General features: G+C 42.3%; 1 non-coding gene across 1 annotated transcript; it reads left to right on the top strand.

Annotated features, from left to right (window-relative positions):
• Nucleotides 1–13,880: 13,880 nt before the first annotated feature.
• Nucleotides 13,881–13,987, top strand: LOC123463706. The gene has a single exon (XR_006639096.1). It is a non-coding gene; the product is annotated as a U6 spliceosomal RNA (small nuclear RNA).
• The last annotated feature ends 4,407 nt before the right edge of the window (nt 13,988–18,394 follow it).

Raw genomic sequence — 18,394 nt, 5'->3', positions numbered from 1 at the left:
ACACCCAGCGTTTCATGTGGGCTCTAAATGGTTTTAATCCTCGGCTAATGATGAAATCTTCAGTCTAACTTCAGAATGCCCAGAAGGTTGTTTTGTTTTAGTGTGTGTACGTGCATGTGAGTGTGGGCACACGCATGTGCCATGGCATGCACATGGTGGTGAGAGGACGGCCTTGGGTGCAGTGCCTCACCTTCCACCTCGTTTGAGCCAGGGTCTCGCTGCTGCTGTTGCTGCATGTGCCAGGCTAGCTGATCCGCCAGCTTCCCGGGAGTCTCCTGTCTCCTCCTCCCATCCCTCCGTTGGCTCTGGGTTCACAGGTGCCTGCTGTGCCGCTGGCATCTTTCCACGGGCTCTGGGGGTCTCAGCTCCTCACTGCTGTGCAGCAAGTGCTTTCGCACACTGATCTATGTCCTCAGTGCCTGAAGAAGAGTTTGTTTTTATTTGTTTATTTTTACTTATTTATTTGAGAGCAAGAGAGAGAGAGAGAGAGAGAGAGAGAGAGAGAACGGGCGCGCCAGGGCCTCCAGCCTCTGCAAACAAACTCCAGACGCGTGCGCCCCCTTGCGCATCTGGCTAACGTGGGTCCTGGGGAAGCGAGCCTCGAACCGGGGTCCTTAGGCTTCACAGGCAAGCACTTAACCGCTAAGCCATCTCTCCAGCCATGTTTTTTTTTTTTTTAATTACTGAAAATGTTTTTATTTACAACATTATTCGTATTTGGACAACTACTAACATTTTTCACTTTGGAAATCATTAAAGAATAAGCAAGATGTTATTTGATACTTTGAATAACTTCTATCAATGTAGTACAATGTTTTACATTGTACTGAAACTGAAATTTTCAATTATTTCCTCTTTTCATCCTTGGCTGTACAGTTAAGTGACCCAGAAGGAAAGAAATCATTATAAGTGGATGTAAGAGCATATTTCTGGCCTTTACTCCAGAGGTTCAATGTTTTCACCACTTTCCACCCTGCCTCTGCCAAGTTAAATGGCAGAGGGTTTCAGGCCTATTTGGAAAACATCTTGTGGCACTTGAGAGGCTTCATGCTCATACTGATAAGGTGAAGGAAAGGGTTCCTGGGATGAGAGTTTTAATTATTAAAAGGGAGATTTGTGTGTCTTTTTGGATACATTTCAGTATTATTGCACTGAAGACTAAAATGCTATTCTGTTTTCATCCCACACAGTTGCTAAATCCTATCATATTTGTGTATAAATATTGTACGTAATCATTGATAAAATACTGATGTGAGATGAGTCTAGACTCGAGGCAAACTCCCAAGGTTTCTGGTGTGCCAGGGGGCCGGCCCGCCCTCTGTCCCTGTCCATGCTACAGCTGATGTCACAAGGAGTGCTGACGGGCAGTGTGACACTTTGAAATCTTGGTCACTAGAAGCTGAAGAAACTTCTGAAATTGCCAAACAGTTCTGCTTGCCAAAACAGACAGTAGGTCGCCTCTGAGGCACACTTTTCTTTCATTTTGCATAAAAGCTCTTGAATAGTTAATTTAGTGATGCAAGTGTAAACCAAAGAACCTGTGGATGCACCTGCTTCGAAGACGTTGTTCCAGAATATTCCATTTGATGATACAAAACCGAGACCAAGCCTCTGAGACTTTGCTGTGTAATTTTTTTTTTTTTTTTTGTGTGTGTGTGTGTGTACAATCATGATTTTTTTTAGAGAGAGAAAGGGGGGGGGAGAGGATTGGCACGCCAGGGCCTCAGCCACTTTCACTGAACTCCAGACACTTACACTACCTATTACACATGTACATCCTTGTGCCTGCCTCACTTTTGTGCATGGGGCTTACATGGGATCTGGGGAGTTGAACATGGATCCTTAGGCTTTGCAGGAAATTGCCTTAACTGCTAAGCCATCTCTCCAGCTTGAATCATGAATTTTGAGTCTACTGCTCAAAAAGCTCTGGCAGAACCTTACATCATATGGCTCTATTGTTTTGATGCAACTAAGTTATAGGTTTTGACACATTAATTTTTGAGGCATACAAACATGTAGTCTGCAACATATTTTGTGACTTAAGTGAGTAATCCAAGCCACTTGAGGTGGCAAGGGCTTGCAGTTTCAGATACTCAAGAGGCTGAGGCAGGGGGATTGCTTTGGCCTAGCCTGAATAGCATAGCAACATTACTTCTTTAAAACAATTTTGTTATTTCCATTCTAAGTGATGAAAGAGAAAAGGAAAAAAAATCTATCTTATCTGTCAGCCTGTGTACTGATCCTGCATCCTTCAGTCATAATTGTGCTTGGGGTCACTGTTCAGGTGGGGTAATGATGTAAGACCAAAATCATACTCCTGTGGGTTAGAGGTACACTGTCTTGTGAAGGGGACACTTCTACACAAATAAAAGAGCCAACTTAGTCACCTCAGGCCACAGCAAAGGTCAAATCACCCTCTACCTTGCTTGTCTTTCAACTTGGCTAGACTCTGAGGTAGTTACATTCAGAGAATGCCTCGTGGCTTTTACTGTGCTCCTGCTGAAAAGTTAGGTGTTGACCATTCCCAGTGATGCAGCACAGTGGTCACCTGAACCTCGGGCAGCCCTGCAATTCACGTGTAAGATTCTTTTTGAAGAAACAAGATTCCAGATTTTCTTATTTATTTATTCATTTATTAGAGATGGAGGGGGGAGAAGGAGTTGGAGAGAAAGAGGGAGAGAGAATGGGTCACCAGGGCCTCTAGCCACTGCAAACCAACTCCAGATGCATGCTCCACCAGGTGCATCTGGCTTATGTGGGATCTGGAGAATTGAACCTGGGTCCTTAGGCTTCACAGGCATGTGCCTTAACCACTAAGCAATCTCTCCAGCCCCAGATTTTCTAATAACAATTCTCACACTAATTCCCCCCCCCCAACTTGCTAACTGACATTAAAGATAGTGAAGTATGAGAAACATTCACGATCTCTGTGTTCTTTGGAAGAGCTCTGTAGTGTTCTCTCATGGAGATTACTACCCATATGAAAGGTGCAATAAGGAACTAGCTATGTGATTATATGTGCCACATAAATAGAACATTCATAGCACCCTAGGAAAGCTTGAGCCTCAGATTCTCTTTGTGTCAAATATATAACAAAAATTGTGAAGCCGAGCGTGGTGGCGCACGCCTTTAAACCCAGCACTCGGGAGGCAGAGGTAGGAGGATCGCAGTGAGTTCAAGGCCACCCTGAGACTACAGAGTTAATTCCAGGTCAGCCTGGGCTAGAGTGAGACCCTACCTCGAAAATAAAAAAAAAAAAAACCAAATTGTGAAAAGCAAGGCCAGATGCTCAGGGAAAGGGATGGAAAATTCTTTGTGAAAATAAAGTAAGTAATAAAGAATTTATAGTGAGAAGAATGAAATGTATATGGGACACTTATTTTAAGAATCATAATTAGTATGCTGTAGTTTTAGAAATAATCCATTTAAATAAGAGAATTTTACAAAGGATGTTATTTTGGTCATTGAAGCTTACAAAGGGAATCTGGATTTTGAGATTATATTATAAGACGAAAGGGAACATGATAGATAAATGATGAAAATTTAAATTAATTGAAATTCATCAAATTATATAATTTAATGATAATAGTAAAAATTATTAAGTTTAAATAGTAAGTGAAAAGTACCAGGGAAAGATATAATTTTTAATGTATTGATAAAAATATATAGAAAAGAGGGCTGGAGAGATGGCTTAGCTGTTAAGGTGCTTACCTACAAAGCATAAGGATACATGTTCAAATCTCCAGTTCCCATGAAACCAGATGCACAGTGACGCAAGTGCACAATGTTGCACACGCACCACAGGGGGACACACATGTCTGGAGTTCATTCACAGTGGCTGATAGGCCCTGGTGCACCAATTCTCTCTCTCTTTCTCTCTCTGTCTCTCACTCAAAAATAAAGTAATCAAAAAAATACAGAGAGAAAAATGCCAAAATCCCACCAAAATATTTCCACTTCTGCCTATTTTACAGTAGCTTATATCAGACTAACCCCCATCCACTGACAAGTAACAAAGATGACTTGCTTGACTGAACTTGAGTCAGCCTTCTGAAACCTCATCAAGGCTTTTCTGCGTGTTTCTTTGTAAGATCAAGTTTAGCACAGAACTCAGGTAAATCAATTTTTAAGGACCACTCACCTCGGGTATCCTACCACCCTATATATCTGAGCACAAAGATCTCCCCATTCCCTCTACCCGTCCTTGGGTAATGTCTGATCATCCTGGGATGTCTTCAGCAAGAATGCTCTCAGGTCAGTTTAAGTAGAATAGTCCCAACTCTCGATATTTCTTTTCAACACATATATATATTTCTGGGGGTAAGGGCTCACTCTGGCCCAGGCTGATCTGTGATTCACTCTGTAGTCCCAGGCTGGCCTGGAACTCACAGTGATCCTCCTATCTCTGCCTCCCAAGTGCTGGGATTAAAAGCATGTGCCACCATGCACACCTTTCAATATTTTTTAAAAGTAAGAATTTTATTTTCTTAACATATTATTTTATCTTTACTTACTTAAGAGAGTGAATGGGCACACCAGGGCCTGTAGCCACTGCAAACGAACCCCAGATGCATGTGCCAACATGTGCATCTGGCTTGGGTAGGTTCTGGGCAGTCAAATCTGGGTCCTTCGGCTTTGTAGACAAGCACCTTAACTACTAAGCCTTCTCTCCAGCCCTCATTTCAATAATTTTCTAACTACTAATCCCTGCACTGCTCCTTGGCCATACATTTCCACATACCCATGCTACATTTGGGGTTAAGCTTAAAGTCTCCATAACAAGTCCTCATGCAGTGGTTCCTATAGTCTTGAATGTGTTGATCCTTTCCTTTGAAGTGAAATATTCTACCCAAGTACCCTTTATAGAGGTGGCTTAGTGCCCATAAATTCCTTTAGTCTGCTTTTATCATGGAAAGTTTTCATTTCTATTATGAGAGATAATTTTGCTGGGTATAGTCGTCTTGACTTGTTGCTGGGGTCTGTCAATACTTGAAATACATCAAGTCCTTCTGGCTCTGAGTTTCCATTGAGAAACTGGCTGTTATTCAGATGGGAATGACTTTACATGTGACTTGATAGTTTTCTGTTATAGATCTTGGTACCCTTTCTTTGTTCTGCATATTTAATGTTATGAGCATAACATGATGTGGGGAGTTTCTCTTCTGGTCCTGCTTACTTGGTGTTCTGTGTGCTTCTTATACTTAGATGGGCACCTCTGTCCCCAGATTTGAGAAAATCTCTTCCAGGATTTTATTGAAACTATTCTCCATAGGCCTAAGGTTGTTGTTAACATCTCGTGTCCCTCTCCTTTCCTCCTCCTCCTCCTTCTCCTGTGCCCAATCTTTGTGGTTACTGAGGCTCAGACAAATATCACACGTTCTTGCTCATAGGCAGATCCTAATGTTGAAGGTTTAGCTTTGTATGTAAGTTGAAGTAAGAGTCAGTAGTGGCCAGGCAGCTAAAAAGGAGCCACTGAGTGATTGAAAGGGAGGACATAAGGGGAGGTGACAGTGGGTGAGTGGAGGAGGTGCAAAGATTACAGTGGTGTGGTGGAAGCAGAATGGAGAGAGAGGGGTGGGGAAAAGACTCACCAAGATGAAACACATAAGGACAAAGCCACTTCCTTGTTAACTAATTAAAATTATGATTAAGAACGAAAAGGAATACTGGCACGTCTGTCTGGTGGAAACCAACTGCCCTCCAATTGGACTGGAGGCCCGCTCCATGGGGGGAAACACATCCCTGATACTGAAAACTTAAAACAGGGGCTGTCATGAGCCCTAGGGGTGTAACATCTGCTGATGTCTGGAAAAATGTATATACTATGCTCATCAAACTGCCCAGTAAGCACTTCTCTTAATATTTATACCCTTATATTAACGCTACTCTCACCTTGGGTGGAGAATCTTCTCTTTTCAGATGCCAGAGACCTTGGGACGACTCAGAAGGTATCATAGTGCTAGAAAGAAGTGACTGGAGTACTGAGTAACAACTCGATCACACCTTCCAAGGCTCAGGGTCTAACGCGGAAGAGGTGGCGGAAAGAATGTAAGAGCCAAAGGAAGGGTAGGACTCCTTACAACATGCTCCCTCCAGATATAAAATGTCTTGGATATCCATGACCTCATAGTGCCTGACACTACCTACACAAGACCATCATAAGAGTAGGAAAAGATCATGACATCAAAATAAAAGAGAGACTGATTGAGATGGGGAGGGGATATGATGGAGAATGGAATTTCAAAGGGGAAAGGGGGGGGGTATTACCAAGGGATTTTTCTTTTTTAATTTTTGTTCATTTTTATTTATCTTTTTGAGAGTGACACAGAGAGAGAAAAAGAGGGAGAGGAAGAGAGAGAGAGAAAGAGAGAGAGAGAGAGAGAGAGAGAGGGAGAGAGAGAGAGAGAGAGAAAGAAAATGGGTACACCAGGGCCTCCAGCCACTGCAGATGAACTCCAGATGCGTGTGGCCCCTTGTGCATCTGGCTCACATGGGTCCTGGGGAATTGAGCCTTGAACTGGGGTCCTCAGGATTCACAGGCAAGCGCTTAACCACTAAGCCATCTCTCCAGCCCACAAGGGATATTTTTTATAATCATGGAAAATATTAATAAAAATTGAGAAAAAATTAAAAAAAAAGAACGAAAAGGAGAGAGCTCTAGTTTGGGCAGAAACTTCCTATGGGTGTGCATAATGTTGCTTGCAGAAGCTATAAGTTGTTATAGGAAATACCTTAGTGATGTGGGTGGGTGTCTCCCAGGGAGCTATTGGTCATAAAGGTCTCTGAGGCCCCAAACAATACAGGCTATTACTAAGGTTCATGGTTGCCCACTAGAACTGACTAGTATGGCTATAGTATTGCCAGACACTGAAAAATTAAGCTGAAATGAAGTTGGAAGCCTCTGCTGTCCTGGCTAGCTATTGTAGTGCTGGGAAGTGTTATGTCATCTGCCAGGGGAGAAATTGTCATCAACAAACAACCACAAAAAAGATTCAAATGTCTCTATAACACCCAAACACATCTAGGCACATCAGATTAAAATTGCTCAAAAATCAAAGATAGAGGTGCCAGCCTGCTCATTCCCTCTCTCTCTCACTCACTCCTCCCTCCTGCTTACAAACAAATAATTTTAAAACTAAGAAAAATAAAAGGTCATCTGCTTTCTTTAAAAAAAAATCAAAGATAGATTCTTATTTCTTACAATATTTTAGTATAATGTAAAAAAAATCAGCTACCTTAGAATTCTATAAACAGTTGAAAATATCCTTCAAAAATGAAGGGAAGTAGGCTAGAGAGATTGCTTAGTGGTTAAGGATCTCTCTCTCTAAAGTGAAAAAATAAGTTTTTTTTATTTTAAATGAAGGAAAGTGATTTATTTTTTAGGTGAACAAACTTAATGTGTTGCCACCTGTAGCCATTACCTCTTGTTGCTGGGTCACCTGACCAGAGACAATTTATGGAAGGACAAGGTTTATTTCAGCTTGTAGTTTTGAGGGGGAAGTTTCAATCTGGTGGGAAAAGCATGGAAAGAGCAAACAGCAGGGTGTCGTATCCTAAGGCCTGGCCCCAGAGACACACCTCCTCCAGCAAGGCGATACAATCTGGGGATCAAGTATGAGGCTTAATCACAAACACATGAGGCCATGGGAGGACAGCTTACACTCAAGCCACTGCACCAGTCGGACTACATCAAGGAGCTGGGGAGATAGCTCCGCTGGTAAGTACTTGATGCACAAGCAAGTGGGCCTGACTTCAATTCCCCCAGGACCCACATAAAGTTCTGGGTCTGGTGGTAGCTTGCGCCTGTAATTCCAGTTCTGGGGAGGTAGAGATAGGAGAATCCTTGGGGTTTTCTGGCCAGTCAGTCTATAGCCTGATTGGTGAGCTCCAGGCCATTGCGAGAGCCTGTCTGAAAGGACATAGGTAGCAGTCCTGAAAACCACACCGAGGCTGTCCTCTGGCTTCTACATCCACTGGCACATACATGCCTTAAATATAATACTTAGGGGTTGGAGAGATGGCTTAGCAGTTAAGCACTTGCCTGTGAAGCTTAAGACCTTGGTTCGAGGCTTGATTCCCCAGGACCCTATAAGCCAGATGCACAAGGTGGCCCATGCATCTGGAGTTTGTTTGCAGTGGCTGGAGGCCCTGGCATGCCCATTCTCGCTCTCTCTCCCTCTCTGCCTCTTTCTATCTGTCTCAAATAAATAAAAATAATAAAAAATTTAAAAATAATAATTAGAACATTAAAATTGATTGGTGTAGCCACACACCAATATTGATTTATATGGATGAATAGATAAATGATGGATTCACCAGCAGTACTTCATGTTTTAGCTTAAGAAAGAGGAAACTTTGTTCAGGATTTATGGGGATGTCTTTCTGTTTGAAAAATGCGACATGAGGACAAATAAATCTGTATAAGTGAGCACTTTAATTAATGAATAATAAATCTATTCAAAACATTTTATTAGCAATTATGACAGGCAACAAAAGGACAAATTAGAATGGCTAAGCAAGATGCAGTCCACTAGGATGAGTAAAGAGTTAAAATATTGTCACTTAATGGGCCTGGAGAGATGTCTTAGTGGTTAAGATGTTTGCCTGTGAAGCCTAAGGACCCAGGTTTGATTCCCCCAAAACCCACATAAGTCAGATGCACATGATGACACATGTATCTGGAGTTTGTTTGCAGTGGCTGGAGGCCCTGATGTATCCATTCTCTCTCTCTCATAAATAAATAAAAATATTTTAAAAAATTCATTAAAATGTATTTACACTACTTTACAAATACTTTATTTATGATCATAACCACAATATTAAATGTAAAGTGGTTATTGAATACATTTCATTTTGTATATTAAAATAACTAAAATATGTATTATTAAAATGAACTCTTTTCAATAAATATTAGTGCCTAGTTACTAACTTCTCTCTCTCCCTGTTAGATAAAAAGTTACCTAACCAATGCATCTTAGTTGGTATTGTAGTTCCCTTTTTGTTGCTGAGATAAAACACCTGACCAAAAGCAGCTGATGGGAGAAAAGGCATTTATTTTGGCTTAAGGTCTCCAGGGGAAGCTTCATGGTGGCAGGGAAAACATGCCGGAGCAGAAGTTGGGCATCACCTCTATGCCATTAGCTGGAAAACAGCAGCAGGAGAGAGAGCTAAACTAACTCTGGCAAGCTAGGGGCTAATTAGCCATCAAGTTTCTATCCCCCAGTGACACACCTTCTCCAGTTAGGCTCCACCCCCAAATTGCCACCAGCTGGGAACTAAGCATTCAAAACACATGAGTTTATGGGGGACATCTGATTCAAATCACCATAGTTGGTGACTAAGCCTCTATGTTTTCTAAAATATTGTGTTACACATATGTCTTAATTCAATCAATATTGGTTATAAAATTAGATCATATTCTTACTAATATGATCAATTTTCAGCACCAAGTCAGTATTCCTTTAGTATTTTGCATTTAAATAATTTCTGGAACCATAATATTTTCACAGTGAGTGAGCCTATTACTTTCACTGCTATTGCCAATTTTGGTTCCAGAGAAAATACAACTACAGCCAGAAAACACAGCTTCCTTCCCTAAAATGTTACTGCCACCTGAGATCCTAATGTTGGAAGCTGGTTAGGAAATGAAGGCTCCATAATCAGCTGGGTCTCTGCTCACCTAGATTATTGTTTGGTTAACTCATGGCTCCAATCTTGGAACACTTACTATGAGCAAGAAACATTCTGACTATATTCTCTCACTTGACCTTGAGGCAAGTAGCAATCTTATGAGTTTTGGGAGAGACGCATCTGTACTAGACAAGTCAACCAACTTGCTCTCAGTCTCTCCACAGGGACTGGTAGAGGCATTGCTGCCCCGTGTTCTACGAGTCACTGTTGCCTGGATTTTTGCAGCTTCTCTGTGTGGGCATGTGCTGCGCTTTAGTCATTGCTCTCCTATGCTCCCACACCCAGAGGGGACTGCACTGAGAAGTGGGGTCTTTTCAGAAGTGCTTTGGTAACGAGGGTTCTGCCTTCATGCATGAGTTTACTGCACAAGTGAAAGGTCCAGAGAGCCACTCTGTACCTTCTAACACATGAAGGCACCTGGAGATGTGATGATGAACCAGGGGACCACCCTCACCAGAAACTGGACCCACTGTTATTGTGGACATGGATTTGCCAGGTTCTAGTCCCAACAGAGGCACGTTTTTGTTATTTCCAAGCACCTAGGCTGGTGTATAACATTACTGAAGTCCATTTATACTAAGAGTTCTTTCCTTTTAAACTATCCAGACTCCATTTAATGCTGAAGATGTACATTTCTGTTTTTATGCCAGATTATTTCCTTCAATGTCAGAGTCATATACCCAACTACTTAATGAAATTTTTATTTAGGCATATAAAAAGTTAAATATCCAAAATGTATGCATTCATCTCCTCCAAAGAATTTCACCTTCCAGTCTTAACGTCAGGAAAGAGAAACTCATTATCATAGTTTAAATGTATGGTCCCATAAACTCAGCTTGAATCATGAGTCTCCAGTGGGTGGAGCCCTCCTGGGGAAGAGGCATGTCACTGGGTGGATCATGGAGTCCAGCCCTAAAGTATACGGAGAGCAGTTTGGATCTCTGTTTTCCGTTCTCATGTCACATCTGATCCAACAGTCTTACTCACTTTCTTTAGTTCAGGTGTAGAACTCAACTACTTACATTTTCACGGCCCCAAGCCTGGCCCAATCACCGTCATTTCTCTCAAAATTATTAAACTAGTAATTTTCCTCCCATCTTCTTTCAATATAATATTCAGTACGATCTTACTACAGGGTGAGTCGGATCCTGTCACTGATGTTTAAAATATAAGTTGAGGGCTGGAGAGATAGCTTAGTGGTTAAGGCACTACCTGTGAAGCCTAAGGACCCATGTTTGACTCTCCAGGTCCCATGTAAGCCAGACGCACAGTGGCATAAGCCAGAAAGGTTGCACATGAGCAATAGGTGTCCCATGCTTCTGGAGTTTGCAGTGGCTGGAGGGACTGGCATGCCATTTCTCTCTCTCTCTCTCTTGCTCTTATAAAAAAGGACAGTTTGTTGGACTTGTCTCAAATAAATAAGTAAGTAAGTAAGTAAGTAAGTAAATAGATTCAAGGTAAAAGCTGCAGCCGTTATATCAACTGACTATACCCTGGCTCGATTCTTCCCCTAGTAGACACACTGCAACCACATCCCCTTTTGTGCATTGCCCCCTCTCCCCTTCCTCCCCCCTCCCCGTGACTTTGCACTGGCGGTTTGCTCTGACCGGAAGACTCCTGTCCAGGTTTGTTTCTGTTCTTCATATGAGTTATTTTAGCAGTGATGGTTTCCCTGGTCAACCCTTAACTCCACCGTGCCCTCCAGCCTCGCTTTGTGTCCTGATTGCTTTTACCCTTCAGAAGCAAACAAACCAGTTTACTTACTGTTTTCTTCATTCTGCGTCTCCTTCTCTGGTCAGTATGTTCCTTAGGGCCAGGGAATTCTTTTCAGTACTCTTTCCCCACTGCGGAATCCTCTCTAAGTAGTTGCTCATTGAGTAGTGACCATCCTTACACAGAGGCCCCTGGGACAATCTTTTCTTAAAATGTATTTTATTTACTTATTTGCAAGCAGAGAGAGGGAGAGAGAGAGAGAGAGAGGGAGAGAGACAGAGAGACAGAGAGACAGAGAGAATGAATGGGTACTTCATGGCCTCTAGCCACTGCAAATGAACTCCAGACACATGTGCCACTTTGTGCATCTGGCTTTACATGAGTACTAGGGAATTGAACCCTGGTCATTAGGCTTTGCAGGCAAACACCTTAACGGCTGAGCCATTTCTCCAGTCCAGATAGACAATCATTTTTTAAATGCTTATTTCCTAAATCCCTTTATTTCTTTTGGACCTTTCTTCATTCTCAGTTGCGATACCAGGACTTCTGTGAGATGAGCAAAATGTTGAATCGTCTTAGAAATAAAGAAGCTTCATTTGGAACCAGTCATCATGGGCTCCTCTGCTTGAAGAGGCAGGAAGCATTCTCTTGGTGAGTTTCAGCACCCGGTGAAGCAGAACTCGGGATCAGTGTGTGCTCGAGACTCCTTTGTTTGCAAAGAAGTCTGGGGATGTATTATAGTGACCCTAAGAGAAGGGTTTATCTTCTTACTTACTTCGATGATGATAGGGACCCCCTGGCTGTGAGCTGTGAGTTGTGGGGCTGAGGAGGAAAGTCGCTCAAGATCCTGAGGCACAGAGCACCCTGCACGTCTGCCCCCCTTCCTCTTACTGACTTCGCTGCTTACTCAGAATTTCTCTTTCCTTTTCACTTTGCAAGGGCCGTGGTGTGCCTCGGAGCTTCCTTTTCAATCAGGGCCCATCCTCCACTTCTAACTGCTTCAGCCGCTCTCAAAAAGGAACCAATTTTTGCTTCCCACAGGGGAGAGTGCCCACTCCAGGCCTGTTTGATGTGGTACAGGTTTACCAAGGGCCCTGCACACCAAAACATGCCCCTAGAGGCTGTGAGGTAGGTGGGGGTCACCAGACCCCCACCATTGTCCTCTGTGTGCCTTGACTTCTTGTTGATTTTTGTTTACTTACCTCTTAGATATTTGTTTACTTACCTCTTAGATATTTGTTTACTTACCTCTTAGAACTCCACTTTTGACTTTGAGAAGTATTCTAGGATAGAGACTGATTTCTCGTTCACATGTGTTTTCACTATTTTTATTTATTTGCAAGCAAGGAGTGGGGTACAGTGAAGAGAGAGAGAGAAAAAAAAAAAGAGAAAATGGGTATGCCAGGGCGTCTTGCCACTAAAAACAAACTGCAGATGCGTGCACCACTTTGTGTTTCTGGCTTTCCATGGGTACTAATGAATCAAACCCAGGTCAAGAGGCTTTACAAGCAAGCACCTTTAATTGTGAGCCATCTCCCCAGCCCTAGTTCTTATCTCTAATTGCCTAATCCTAGTATGAACATGCAGCCTTCATGCGTAAGCTTAACTTTGCTCTTAGAAACCCCTGATAAAATATTATAGTAGTTTCCTTCAGCCTTTTTCTCAAGCCCAAATGATGGAGAGTAACCAATGTCTTGAGCAGTGTGTTCAGTTCATTTCTTTAAAGTTTTTTTTAAAGTTTATTTTTATTTGTTGATTTGAAAAAGAGAGAGAGAATGGGCATGCCAGGGCCTTGAGCCACTGCAAATGAACTCCAGACACATATGCCACCTTGTGCATCTGGCTTACGTGGGTCTTGGGGAAGTGAACCTGAGTCCTTTGGCTTTGCAGGCAAGCGCTTTAACTAACCTCTGAGCCATCTTTCCAGCCCTCAGTACTTTTTTTTTTTTTTTTTTTTTTTTTGGTTTTTCGAGGTAGGGTCTCACTCTAGCTCAGGCTGACCTGGAATTCACTATGGAGTCTCAGGGTGACCTTGAACTCACGGTGATTCTCCTACCTCTGCCTCCCGAGTGCTGGAATTAAAGGCGTGCACCACCATGCTCGGCTCCTCAGTACATTTTTTTCCCCCTAGTTCAGGAACATACCTTATAAAATGCCTCATTTTGTGTATTATTATTTTCTGGAAAAGTCATATAAAATTGTCTTATTGTATTTAGTATTCTTTTAAAGATTAGGGTTTACTTTGAGAAGATTTTAAATTTAATTCAAATGTATGGCAATATTTTTCAAAGACAGGTAATGTTATGAGACTTATTCCCCATCAGATAGCTTACAAAACATTCTGAACTATACATTTTCCCATAGCACAGCTGAACCCTTGCTGATACCGGGAATCAATCGGGAGACAGTATCCCAAAAGGAAGTCACAGAAGTTGGAATTCCTTGTCTCCAGGTCTGGTCTTAGAAGCTAGAACCTCGTGCTCGCTTCGGCAGCACATATGCTAAAATTGGAACGATACAGAGAAGATTAGCATGGCCCCTGCGCAAGGATGACATGAAAATTTGTGAAGTGTTCCAAATTAGAAAGAAAGAAAGAAAGAAAGAAAGAAACTAGAACCTCAGCCTGAAGAGATGGCTCAGTGGTTAAATATGCTTTCTTGCAAAGCCTGAAGTCTCAGTTTTGATTTCCCAGGACCCACGTAGAACCAGATGCACAAAGTGGCACATGCTTTTAGAGTTCACTTGCAATGACAGGAGGCCCTGGTGTACCCGTACTCACTCTCTTTCTGTTTCTGTCTTAAATCAATAAATAAGAGTATTTTTTTTTAAACTAGGTTCTCTTGGGCTGGAAAGATGGCTTAGAGGTTAAGGATCTTGCCTGCAAAGCCTAAGGACCCAGGTTCAATTCCTCAGGACCCATGTAAGCCAGATGCACAAGGTGGCACATGTATCTGGAGTTCATTTGCAGGGCTAGAGACCCTGGCATGCCTATTCTTTCTCTCGATCACTCTATCTGCTTCTTGCTCTCAAATAAATAATAAAAACAGTGCCCTCTAAAAAAAACCCCAAAATTAGGTTTTCTTTTCCCCAAAGCAACTCATAAAGCCTAAAACTAGTACTTCACCCTTCCTCTTCCTTCCTGTATACGAACTGATACTGTCTGATCCTAGATCACTCTGGAGGGTCTTTCCCCATACCTAGGAGGAAGGAATGCCATTCAGAGTTACCAAGTTTCTATACAGACAGGCTTTGCTTGGATGTGCACTTTAGTCTATTACATTGGTATATACCATTTACCCATCTGAGCCTAAGAATAATTGGGATGGAGAGATGGCTTAGCTGTTAAGGTGCTTGCTTGCAAGCTTAAAGGCTTGATTCTCCAGCTCCCATGTAAGTCAGATGCACATGGTGGTGCATGCATTTGGAGTTCATTTGCAGTGGCTAGAGGCCCATTCTCTCTCTCTCTTTCTGTCTAATAAATAAATAAATAAATAACAATAAACTTTTTTTAGATAGTTTTCTCTGGGTCTTTGGAATCTTCAAGATGAAGGCTCCTGGGTCCCATAATATTTTGATTCAATAAATCTATGATGCTTTTATCAATGTGTCCTTGGTGTTACAGGGTGTTAGCTGTGTCCATCTTCTCTGTTGTCATATGAAAACACACATGGGAAAAGGCGAGTCCTATTCATTTGATATATATCAGTCATGTGTCGTTTTGATTCTCAACATGATTTCTAACTGGAAGATTCTCTTCTTTTTTTCTATGCTTTTATGGCATTGTGTTTGATTCCTAATGCTCTGAAAAATGCTAAGCTGAGTTTTTCACAGTGCAAGCTCAAAGATATTTCCTTTAAGAAAACAATAGGCCACACTCAACTGTAAAAATGAAATTTACTTTGTAAATCAGATTTGTTGCTAGTCTTGGCTTCTGTGGTTAGAGATCGAAACAGTTTACTAACTGCAGCAGTTACTTCCCCATTCTTTAAAAGATGTCTATTTTATGTGTCCTGATGAGCCAAATAATTGGACATTCAGTTCTCAACTACTTTACCTTGTGGCTACAAAACAAATTGTTTTCTTAAAACAAAAACAGAAACAAACAAACCAAAAAAAAAAAAAAAAAAAAAACACAACCCCTAAACTCTGAGTCAGTGATACCTGTTGTATGAGGGTATAAAATCACACACCCATGCCAGGCGTGGTGATGCACGCCTTTAATCCCAGCACTTGGGAGGCAGAGGTAGGAGGATTACCATGAGTTCGAGGCCACTCTGAGACCACATAGTGAATTCCAGGCTAGCCTGGGCTAGAGTGAGACCCTACCTTAACAAAAAACAAAACAAAAAAAAAAAAAAGGAAAAAAATCACACACCCTGGAATATTCAGAACAAAGATCGAAGATCTGGCCAGTGTTGACATGCTGCTACTCCACCTGGGCTGGCTAAAGTGGACAGGGTCAGTCTGCTCATGTCTCCTAGGTGGGAAGGGTCTCCTTAGCTCCTAGAGCCTTGGGCTCGTGCCCAGTCTTCACGGCTGCTCTGCCCACCCCCTCCGGCACACACTCCCTTTTCTCTTCCTTTCTCTGTGGAATGGTCTCCTCCATGCATGGCCACCTCCGCCGCCGCTGACCTCGGAGGCCCATGTGGGTTGTGTGAGGGCCAGGGTGGTACCTAGCCTGGTCATCCTTCAGACACAGTCCTAGCACAATGCAAGGCTCAATAGCTCTTTGCTGACTAATGACAGAGTAACTCACCATGAATTAGAAGTAAGCAGCCATGTCTTTTTGTTTTGTTTTTAAAAGACTGCTTTGGTTTGGAGAAATGGCTTAGTGGTTAAGGTGCTTGCCTGCAAAGCCAAAGGACCCAGGTCTGATTCCCTAGTAGTTGCGTAAGCCAGGTGCACAAGGTGGCACATGTGTCTGGACTTCATTTGCAGTGGCTAGAGGCCCTGGCACACCCATTCTCTCTCTCTCTCTCTCTCTCTCTCTCTCTCTCTCTCTCTCTCTGCTTGCCTTTCTCCCTCTCCCTCTCTGTCTCTGTATGTCTGCCAAATAAATTTAAAAATCTATTTTTTCAAAAGGATTGCTTTGATTCAGTGGTCTAACAGTGAGAACCTAAGGGCAGCTCGTGGCCCGAATCCCTTGCCCTCCGTCCACTGTTGGCTGTATTTGAAATGTCTGGCAGCGTACTTAAGCAGGTGCTCCTGTCTGTAGCAGGCTTCAGCTCTCCCCTCACTTTTCAAGCTGCAGCCACACTTGACTTTAGGTTCCTTAAATGCACCTGGCTCTTTCTTGTCTCTGACCCTTCATGCCCCACCAAACCCGCCAGCTAGAATGTTCTCTCTCTCTTGTCCTCCTCGACTTGTTGTTTTGGAGGCCAGCATAAGTGTCATTTCCTGAGAGCTGCTCTCTCGGATTCCCTGATAGAAATGATCTCCCTGCACTCCTCCCTGTGACCCTCTGCTTCGGAATTCCACAGAGCGCTTACCATTTCACAATGGCATGTATTTCTCTAATATTTCTGTTTCCTCTGTTTGGTGCCTGTCTCCTCCATTTGGCTATTAGTTCTTTAAGAATGGGGTTGAGGGGCTGGAGGGATGGCTTAGCGGTTAAGGCGTTTGCCTGTGAAGTTAAAGGACTCAGGTTCTATTCGCCAGGATGCACATTAGCCAGATGACAAGGGGGCACATGCATCTGGAGTTTGTTTGCAGTGGCTGAAAGCCCTGGCGTGCTCATTCTTTCACTCTCTTTCCCTTGTTCTTTGTCAAATAAATAAATAAAAATATTTTTTTTAAAAAAAGAATGGGGGGCTGGAGAGATGGCTTAGCGGTTAAGCGCTTGCCTGTGAAGCCTAAGGACCCCGGTTCGAGGCTCGGTTCCCCAGGTCCCACGTTAGCCAGATGCACAAGGGGGCGCACGCATCTGGAGTTCGTTTGCAGAGGCTGGAAACCCTGGCGCGCCCATTCTCTCTCTCCCTCTATCTGTCTTTCTCTCTGTGTCTGTCGCTCTCAAATAAATAAATAAATAAATAAAAATAAAAAAAAGAAAGCTTAAAAAAAGAATGGGGTTGAAACTTTAATGCTTTATACCTCAAAATGAATCCGAGTAAGTGACCAAGTGCAGTACTTGCTTCCTCCCTCAGAGTTCTGTACTCAAATGTCGGATGACTCTGACATAGGGAAGTTGTTTTTGCTGTGGGTGTATAAAGTATACATCAAGTTGGGCGTGGTGATGCACAACTTTAATCCCAGCCCTTGGGAGAATGAAGTAGGATGACCTCTGTGAGTTTGAGGCCAGCCTGGGTCTACAGAGTGAGTTCTAGGTTAGCATGGGCCACAGTAAGACCCTGCTTGGAAAACAAAACAAATACATACATACATACATACATACATACATACATACATACATGCATGCATACATACATACATACATACTTCTCAGTGAATTATAGTAACATTTAGAACAGCAACTTGAAGGGACAATATTTTACTCAATTTCAAGTTACTTTCCTACTCAGCTGCAAGTCTATTTCTCCATCTGTTTTTAGAAAAGGCTCAAGCCAGTGTTTCGTGGTTATGAACTTCCACAATACTCTCCATTCTCAGAATTCTTTTGGCATTACTGTCAAATGTGTGATTCCAAGTATTGTGTTCTAGGCATAAGGTGTATTCTAAGAAGAATTCCTTGCATAGGTCTAAATGGAAGGCTGATGAGTGAAACAGTGAGCAATGCCTTTAAATATTGTTTTATAGGAGATATGAAAAATCTATGTATGACCATTTCCTATGGCAAATTAAAAAGGAAAAATATTCAGCTTTTGTAAAGGCATTTCAAAACAGTAGGAAACATGTATGTGGCTTTTTGATGAAATAATCTAAGAGGAGCACAAAAATTGTTTTAAATGGAGGTAAGTGCAGGTCAACATGTTCTTTTCAAATATCGCTTATAAATGGATATCTAAAATTGAGTGTGTGATATTATTTCCCTATA

The sequence above is a fragment of the Jaculus jaculus genome, chromosome 9 (assembly GCF_020740685.1).
Source record: "Jaculus jaculus isolate mJacJac1 chromosome 9, mJacJac1.mat.Y.cur, whole genome shotgun sequence".
NCBI lineage: Eukaryota > Metazoa > Chordata > Mammalia > Rodentia > Dipodidae > Jaculus > Jaculus jaculus.
The sequence above is the reverse complement of the archived record's forward strand: the minus strand, read 5'-3'. Positions and strand labels throughout refer to the sequence as shown.